Here is a 9,975-nt window from a genome sequence, read left to right on the forward strand (position 1 = left end):
CACTTTGATCTCAGCAATGAAAATGTGCGTTTCTTCACGCTTGCTACTGAAAAAGCACCTAATTTCGTTCCTTGGTCTAAAGGAGATGTCCAGTAAATCCCCATGTCTAAGTAGCTGTAACGACTGTTTGGCAATAAAGTCTGTGTGCGTAAATTGCATGGTAAGGGGCCTCACCTCGCACATACCCTCTTTAAGAGCTTGTAACACCTGTCTCGCAGAGGGCTTAAAGTGCAACAGATTCCTTGTTATGGCAGTTGTAACTGATTGCGAGGAATGTAATAAGAAGGCCTTGTTAGCACTGAATTCCAGTGCAAAGAGTGAGACCTTGCCTGCAGAACTGTCTGCCAGATGATGTTCACCTTGGGAAGAGTCTTAAGTGCAGCTGGACCAACTGGTTCATTGACCTTGAAGGCGCAAGAAGTAACCTCGTACACACCCTGCGTGATTCTGGAAGCCTTGATATTCACAGAAAACTTAGGAAATGCCTTACCCTCGCTTGTGTGCGAAACAAAGATCGCATGGCAGTCGAACCAATCGTGCGCCTTACCAGACCAACAGTCTTAAATGTATTAGAAGAAGTCGCATTTGTGGTTCACACGGTGGCGCCAGAAAAATATCGTTTCTGGAAATCAAATCAAGGTGGATTGGCCTCTTTATGCAAAAGACCAATCGCCCTTAAACGTGGAACCCAAGGCAAAATTGCTTGGATGTAGCAATATTCTTGCAAACCTTCAGAATAATCGGACAAATGTCATTGCATTGAGAGATTTATGTATTTTGCCTATTTTGAGGCGATTTCTATGATGAAAACTAAGAGAAACCTGAGGGGGGGAGGTCAATCATGTACCAAAATATGATACTCTTCCCAACTATGAACGAATAACGGGGAAAAGCAATAATCAGATGTTAAAATCAAACAAGTATCAGATGCAAACAACATCAGAGCAGAAAATTGAAATAAAACGGAATAGACAAAACAAAATGCATGTTAAAAGAAATAAAATCTTCTCGTCAGCAAAGGAAAGAATCCCAGCTTTGTTTCAAATGCGATTAGCGACGAGCTGCAGTCAAGATCTAATTTTCCTGTGAACATTTTTTGCAGTCAAGATCTAATTTTCCTGTGAACATTTTTAAGGCCCTGATTTCAACCAATCGAATTTTAAAAAAGGTTGCAGCTGCTTCGAGCTTTCTGACGTGCAAACCGAAGCAGTCATTGTTTATTCAAACATGTTAATAGAAACAATTTTTCCTTGTATTCCTTCCACTTAAGAGGTGGGCGCTTATTCAAAGGGGGGGGGGGGGAGCGGTAGGGGAGGGCGCTTTTTTGACATTATGAAATGGGGGGGTAGGCACTTATTCGGGGAAGGGCACTTATAAGAGCGTGGGCGCTCATTCGAGGATATGCGGTATTCATTATTTGTAACCTTTATTCCGAGCAGACATCATCTTATTTAAAGTATCTGATGAACTCTTGTATTTGGCACAGTGAAAATTCAATTCTAAGATTACTCCACTATATTGTAACTCTTTTAATTGCAAAAAAATTTACTTAATCATAATTTGAATTAGAAATCTTGATTCTAGTGGTATTGTCTAACTGTAGCGTTTCTAATATGGTATCTCAGCGCCCTCTTTTTATTAATTCCTATTCAAATATTATTTTGCCTATTATTTATTTGTTTTTCATTTATTTCATAGCTCTTGTTATCAAATTATCATATGCACTTTTTCTAGCTGTTATGGAGAAATCACAGTATAATAAGGTTCTTGTGTTGGACGTATTTTTTGTGCAGACCTGGTGTTCGGTATACTTAAAGTCTTTACGACTGATTTTATACTTGCATTAGGCGCTAGTTCGCAAATCTTGAGAATTAATAATGATTTATAACAATTATAAGTAGTAACAACAATTAGTAATAATTAAGCAATAGAACACACTTTCTATCAGTTTACCGGCCTAATAACTCACGTGTGATGTTGGAGGAGGAAGAGAAGTTTGTAAATCACGAGCTGTAGGTAGCAATCTATAGTCTGCTAAATTCTCACTCTGGCGTCTGAGGGGAGAAGGGGGAGGGGAATGATAAATGAAAAAGGGCTTTATTCAGTACCCCACCTCCCCTTCCCCATTCATAGTGCGTTTTCTAAGGTCATACGTGGATTGAAAGAGTTTACTGCACCAAAATATATCCCATAGCTTTAATGTATCTGTCACCATTATCTGGGGAATGAGATGCTGCGTTTCCACACGTAAGGGAGTTATCAGGATATCCTCCGGTACCAAACCCAATTCTGGAGTCACAAGAACCACAATCGTTTTCCTGGTTAGCAATATAACCAATTCTTGCTTTAGAACGATAACTTGCAGTACCTACAGCATTGAAGCCCTCCTTGTTACAGTGCAGTTGCAAAGAGCCCTGCGCACCAATCAACTTCTTCCACTCGTTACGACCCAGTGAAGTAGCGCGGTATGTCCATCAGCAATCAGTGAAGACAGAGAGTTGGCCTGCTTGTTAATGACAATAAATCTGAGCTGTCCACTAATCTTCATACCGAGACAGATCTTGGAGAAAGGTGTGTTCCAATAGGTCGGTAACTTGGTCTCTTGTGAGTCAAACCCAGTCCTCCCGCCGGGGATGTTGTATTGGTTTTTATCACTCCAGTAGTGAGAGTCATAGTGAAACGTTGCCTAAAAAGAATTAAGAGGATTTAATTTATCCTTAAATATAAATAACACCATGCATCACCCAAGGCAGGACCCTCATGAATCAGTAACACAGTTTGCGTAGAAGCTATCAATCTATACCCTACTTGCAGGATGGTTAATTAGGAATTTGTCACGTTTTGAGGTATCAAGGTATTGTAACACTTATGCCAGAAGAATTTGGGCACGCAGGGGCAGCGAAAAGAATATGGGCGAGTTGCCAAGAGATTCTATAGTTGTTTCGACGCTTCTGAATATTTCTTCCTGGCGCTTCATCAACCGCAAGAAAACTTCGCCAAGAATATTCCACCATATGAGGCTCACCTGGTTGCCGTCAGTCTTCATAACAGGCGTCCATCCTCCATATCCGCATCCAAAATTCCCCATCTGACAGAGAACTGTGATTGGCTTAGAGTCAAGGTATAATGTAACCAGTTGACTGGCGTTTGACCTGTTTGATATGAAAAGAAATCCATTCGTAATCATATTAATAAAGGGGTAAATTTCTAAAAAAAACTGTGACGGCAAAACTGACCAATCAGTGTACACAAATCGGACTAAGTACATTCGACTGACAACAACCTTTCACTTGACTCTGATGATGACTTCCGCTCAGGTTGTCGAAACGTCAGTCACCATTACCGACAACAGTCCTTCTCAGGACTACACTCATCTGGACGATCAAACTACACTATTACAAGCTAATTTATTATTATCAACTGAGTTGATAACGCAAATTGGCCATCGTACAGAGTTTCATAGCTGACATTTCGAGCGTTAGCCCTTCGTCAGAGCAATTGACGAAGGGCTAACGCTCGAGACGTCAGCTTTTAAACTCTTTACGATGGCCAATTTACGTTATCAACTCAGTTGACATCAAAACTATTCGATAACTTTGTCTCTTTTTCATGCTCAAAAAGATAATTATTTAGTATCACTTACTTGAAAATGTTGTAAGCTTCTTTGCAGGACTCAATGCCTGAATGTAAAGAAAAAAAGAAAAGTCGGGTGTTTAAGATATTTTGGCTCTATCACAGTTCAGTCGGAGACACAAAAGTAGAGTCGTTGTACATATCAAGCTATAAGCAAAATCTTTGAGCAATAAGAGATGATAAACATTACTTAGGCACCAGTTATATTTACTGCCGAGGGAGGGGGGGGGGGGGGTCAGAGGCTCTTCAATATCCTTACGATCCCCACTAATTGGTGTTTTTTAAAATTGACAGTCAGTTTGTACAGTCCCCTCCTCCCCTTTAACCTCTGTCGGCGACGACTGATTCCCCCTCCTTTCCCCCTGAAAATCATGTGATCCTCTAAAATCCTCCACCCCCCCTCCCCCGTGGTTAATGATAGTTGATGCTTGAGAAGAAGTAAAAATAAAATTAGATGTTCAGTTTTTGTCACCTCAGACCTTTCGATTTCGCAGTCAGATGCTTAATCAACTTGAGCATCGAGAGATTCAACATCTTTATGCATTGCATTAAATGGTGTTTAGTTATATATTTTCGCTAGCTATTTTAGAAGATTTTCGAGCTGCGAGGTTTGGTAGTAAAATTTTTGGCAGCCACTTGAGAATTATAGTATTTAATGTTATTGGATGTATATCAGTCACAAAACCATGCCAAACTATTCACCTTTTTCACAATATTCTCCTATGAAGCCTTTTGCACAGCGGCATCCGAATGAACCACCTCTATAGTCTGTGACGCAGGTAGCCTCGTGTTGACAAGGTGACGAAGAGCAAGGTGACTGTTGAGAAACAAAGTAGGAAAATGGTTCATTTTGAAAGGCAACTGTAAGTTTTTAAGTGAGTGGTGAATAGCGGGTACATGAATCCGCCAATCCGCGCTATTCTATCAATCCGGTTCGGATTCGTTTAAGTAGAAAATTTTGATGGTATAGACATACCTCATATGATGGTATCTAGGTTTTTTTTTTCATTTTCATCTACAGTTTTAAGATTTTGGCTGAGTTTTCTGCCTTTGCTGGCATTTGAGAACGTGGCTTTATGAGATTAAAAATATATTGCTAAGGCGTTGGGGTCTATAAGACTGGGTTTTATAAGTCTGTCGATAAAACATTTTGAACACAAATTGACTAAAGGCTGACCAAATATTGACGATTTAAACAACGATTCCCTTCTTTAAATAAACAGAATCTGGTATCTTGACTAAAATTTTCAACCGAGTCACATGTATTTTCTTAGTCTGCCGACGTGCTTGGGAAACAAAGGTGGTAAGTAAGTAAGATAGTGCACGAGATAGTGTTTGCATGCTTTACAACATGCCATAGAAATACGGTTGTCACCACAATGAATACGACAACAGACCGACACCATTTGCAGTGGCTTTAACCTGACTGCCTTCTCTCTACGATCTTGACAAAGCTGTCAAACTTTTAACACGTTTACTTGTCAAAATTAAGAGTGTTTCCTACCTCAATGGCAAAATGATGCGAAATGTTATTTCCTTTATACTCTGTGGAGTTTCTGAACTTATCAGATGACAACAATTCGCACCAAAGCTTTCCATGGGCTCCTTTGAAGGCGGCCAGGTTTACAGAGAGACAAAACGGATTGCTGAGACATTCTAACGTGCAGTCAAACACATCAGACACTGCCACTGTTCCAACAAGCGGGACATTCAAGTGATGAAACTCGTGTTTAATGAATGTACGTCTCAGGAAGGTTCTCGTGGAAGAGGCGCTATTGCCCTCGCGATACACAGGTTTTGATTCTGCAACTAGAAAGAAGAACAGTTTGTAATAAAAGGACATGATGGCAAGACTCACGGGAGGGAGTGGCGAAGAAGGGACCTCTTGTGAAATTCGCTGTTTAGGGAGATGAAAAACCATTTTGCTATAGTCAGTAGTTAAACAGATTCACTAAATTGCAACGTTTGAAGCATACCATAGAAAAAACTTTTTTAAGAATGAGAATGGTTTCAAGGCCGATTAGTATCAGCCTCCCTCCTTCTCATCTCTCTCCCTTCTCTCTTGGCTCTTTTCAATAATTCCGGGGTGACCCCTACCTCTCTGCGACTAAAAAAACAAATTATACTCTGGCCGTATTAGGGTATTGTAGAGTACACCGAAGAGGTAACTGAGAATGGTGGAAAGCATTGTAAAATCTAGGGATATTTTGAAGTATCGAGAGCTAATTTTAAACCGATCCATGCGTTTTTTTCTCTGGCTTTGTTTTCGGGACGATGCTCAATTCTATGCCAGAATTGTTGTGATGGTTATCAGCTTATTAACCATTTACAAGTTGTGTTGGACGTTGTTTCACTGTCCTTTTTCTACAACGCAATCATTTACAATCTCTTTGCATATTTTTAAACCCACACAAATGAAAATGTTGGCTTGCGGCACTGTATTCAGCGATTACCCTGTATTAAGTGGTCGGTTGTCTAAGTCTCGAAATTGTTAAGTTTTAGCTCTATTAAGCGGTCACCTCTATTGAGCAGTCACCTTTGAGTGAGTCTAAATGGCCTCGTTATTATCTTCCACCTGTATTGAGCGGTCACTTAAAGCGGAATTACTCGAACAAAACGAAGAATTAACTTTCAAATAAAATTTGATCCATATTTTCCTTTCGAAATCAACATTTTGAGCATTCACGGAAAGATATGTGACGTTTGATTGGAAGCCTCAACGTGCTTTTAGATCATACGAAACCAAGGTAAACAGTCGTTAACAAAGAATTTCAACATCTCCATGAATTTTCTGATCTAATTAGAGAAAAACTTTGTCAGCTCCCTCGTGTTTATTCAGCAGCTATCCATTCCAAATACCTGAAAGGTTAGAGAAATCTTCCAACACTGTTACTAGGGTACCTGTCTTAATTTTAGAACTCATAAATTTTACCAATTGGAAGCAAAACAAATATTATCTTGTCAATAGCTTGTAGCTGTCTTAACATCCTGGCTTCCGCCAAATTTAATTAACAATTTTCCTTCACCATTGTAGGTCGCCAAATTTGTTCGGTGCTCAGCTCATGAGGCCCTCGGTCAAGTTGCGTAAAATCAGGCGACATTTCGCAAGATAAAGAGAGAAGGATTACATGTGAAAAATTCTTTTCGGTGGCGAAAGAAAATCTTTTCGTTGAATACTTAAAATGATCATTTTGTAGATAGCTTTTTCGCAGCTATTTCAACAAGCCATTTCGATTTCAATTTATTCATTAGTTGTTCAGGAGCCTCTCAAACATAAATTTGTATTGACTTACCTTCTCAGTTATCAAAACCTGCCGTATCATTTACCATAAAATTATGCGCATTCTGAGTGACTTAAATATATTTATTCACTGAGGTAACATTTCAAAATAAATTTTGCAAATAAAGCTCTTCGGTGCTGTGATGTTATCACTCGTTTCTCTTCCTCAGGATTAATTATCCAACTATAACATATTGCTTTCAAACTTTCCTTCGGAAAAGGAAGAACATCAATCAATGATCTGATAGACATAGGATGCGAATGTTTCCGCGAACCCAATTTTAGAAGTCTTTGATGAACTATTTTGAGTAAAAGCATGGTAGGGTCGAAAACCTGTAATAAACATCCGCAATTTCATCTAGGTTTAAAGGAGTGTGGCTGTTTTTTTGGCTACATTTAGAATTTAATTTCAAGTTGAATAAAGGATTTTTCAATCAATAACCCAACTGAAGTGTTAGGTAACAGAAGGTAACAGATCGACTTCAACTATGCAACATTCAAGAATTAAATTTCACAACAGCGGATATATATGAAAGGATGTTAATTAAACATTCAGATTGTTAAATTCAATAGCATCCCAGGATATCAGGTGTAAAAAAATTGGTGAAACAAGTTTCTAAAGAGCATTCAACTCCCATCACCTTCTAGTCAAGAGAAAATATAACAAAAGGACGAAAACGGATGCAATTCAGGGAACATCGAAGTTAATATAAATGAATGAATGTTACCAACATCAACGTTCTCACTCTGAAAACAGTTAGAGATACTATACAAACGCATCTAACAAACCTTTTGAAAAGGCAGGATCTGGAATTAGAGCAGAGAGTTCAAATAGAAGAGGATAAAGAAGACCAAAAAACATGTTGAGAGGAGATCTCGTCGCTGATGTGAGATATTTAGCCTCGCCTCTGATGCAACTGACTTGTGGGCAACTGAAATGTCGACTACAACCAATAGAATTTGAGCGATTTCAGCTGCTCTCAATTTGCTGACGTACAAAGCAGCCCTTTCCTTTGGTTTTTGCAACAGAACATGTCACAGTGCCATGGTTGAGTTTTACACTGAGGGCGGAGGGGAAAACGAGTCAAAAATTGAGTTTCAACTCATTGTAGTTATAAAATGATCCCATGACCCGATTTCCGCTTTACTCTTCCCTTAATTCCAAAAAGGGAACATTTTCTATATAGTATCTGATGAACTGATCGTGCAATGAGCATTTACTTACATGATAATAATAATAATAATAAAAATAATAAAGGAAGTGAACCTGTCGTGATAAGTTTTCCCGTTGACAAGTTTGCGACTGCAGTGTTAATGGAAAAAAAAATTCGAGTACATTTATGTCAGTTTCTGACGAAGGGAACTTGCTATTTAAGGAAAAACTTGCCAACAAAAACTCAATTGATAATACAGATGACTTGGCAAAAGAAACAGAAATCCCACACGTGGGTTATGAACAATTATTAAATGTTGGAAACCTATACATATCATTAAAGATTTATGACAAAAAAAAAAAAACCTTTTAAAGAGAGTCTTTTGTTATAAATTTTTGATAAGTTGTTAAAATGGGTTCCCATTTACGTGTTAACTCAATAATTTACATAGAGAACTTCGTAATAAACGTACCAATGTATAATTAATTCTCAATAAAGTTTGCTTTTTAGCTACATTTCAGAGCACAAATTTCCTTGTAACGAGGAAATGTTTAAACGTTGATGGCATTATTCATTGGACGTTTGTCCATATAATTTAGAAAAATATGATAGTCTTCTTAGGTGTAAACGAACAATAACCGGAAAAACATTCAGATATTAAAGAGGCTCCGTAGGGTTTTTGACCGCGCAAGATCTGGGTGCGAACATAGCGCATAGTTTTCGAGAAGTGTCTTGCACGTCAACTCTCGGATTATTTTAGATAAATGTTGCCACCGTTCCTGTCTGCTTATAGAAGGGGTTACAGCTGTGAGGCGGTACTTCTAAGTTTGATTGAGGACTAGAGGATTGCTCATGACAATAACTGTTTTGTTGGCGCAGTTTCTATGGATTTTAGTAAAGCCTTTGATATGATATCGCACGACCTCCTCTTTGCCAAGCTGGCTGCCTTTGGCATTTATTCACCTAACCTGGCCCTCTTACACAGTTACCTTAGAGACAGGTCCCAGGCGTGAAGATAGAAGATGTTATTTCAGATGTTATTGTTATCTCCAAGGGTGTACCTCAGGGATCGGTTTTAGGGCCCCGCTCTTTTGTCCAACAATGCTGATGATAATCAATGGCGATCTCGCTATCGCGAGTCGTTGGTTTGATGATAATAAGCTAGTGCTCAATCCCGAGAAATGTAAGTGTATTATTCTTCAAAAAAGCTATCCTAGTGATCTTTCCTTTAGTATTTATGATGTGTAGGTTCCAATCGTAGACCATTTAGATCTTTTAAGTGCAACTGTCGATAACTCGCTAAATTTTAGCAAACACATTGCCAAGATTACTAAGAAAGTTGGAAAGCAGTTGGATGTTTTGAGCGGGCTAAAGAGCATGCTATCAATTTCCTTGAAAATGTGCCTCTACAACTCGTACGTAATGTCTTACTTCACTTACTGTTCTGCTATTTGGCTCAATTGTAATGAGTCTGACAATCAGAAGCTGGAAAGGCTTAATGCGAGAGCTCTAAGTTGTGTCTACAACAAACGGGTGCCCCATTATGGTAATGATGACTACCGTTTAACTTTGTCTAATCGTCGACTACAGGACATTGCTAGCTGTAAACGGCATGTTACCGGAATATATAGGCAGACTTGTTTGTCGTACAAAATGATGTGAAAAACTAAAGAGGCACCAACAAGCTCGTCGTCGCAAGTAAGAATACTATAACCCTTGGCTTAAAATCTACATCTTTTATTTGTGCCAAAGTGTAGAATTCCTTACCGAATGAAGTACGCTCAACGACAATTCTTAAGGAATTTAGGAATGTTTTAAGAGAGCTACATTTCCAATGTACGGTCTATTAGGATCTTTTCACTGTTATAGTTTTCAAGAGTTAAGATTGTTTACTAACTTAAAGTAGTT

At 38.7% G+C, this 9,975-nt stretch overlaps 1 pseudogene; it reads right to left on the reverse strand.

Moving 5' to 3' along the window:
• Positions 1 to 1,485: 1,485 nt before the first annotated feature.
• LOC131798080 (uncharacterized) lies at positions 1,486 to 7,814 on the reverse strand (annotated as a pseudogene).
• Positions 7,815 to 9,975: the final 2,161 nt, after the last annotated feature.

The sequence above is a fragment of the Pocillopora verrucosa genome, chromosome 6 (genome assembly GCF_036669915.1).
Source record: "Pocillopora verrucosa isolate sample1 chromosome 6, ASM3666991v2, whole genome shotgun sequence".
Classification (NCBI taxonomy): Eukaryota; Metazoa; Cnidaria; class Anthozoa; order Scleractinia; family Pocilloporidae; genus Pocillopora; species Pocillopora verrucosa.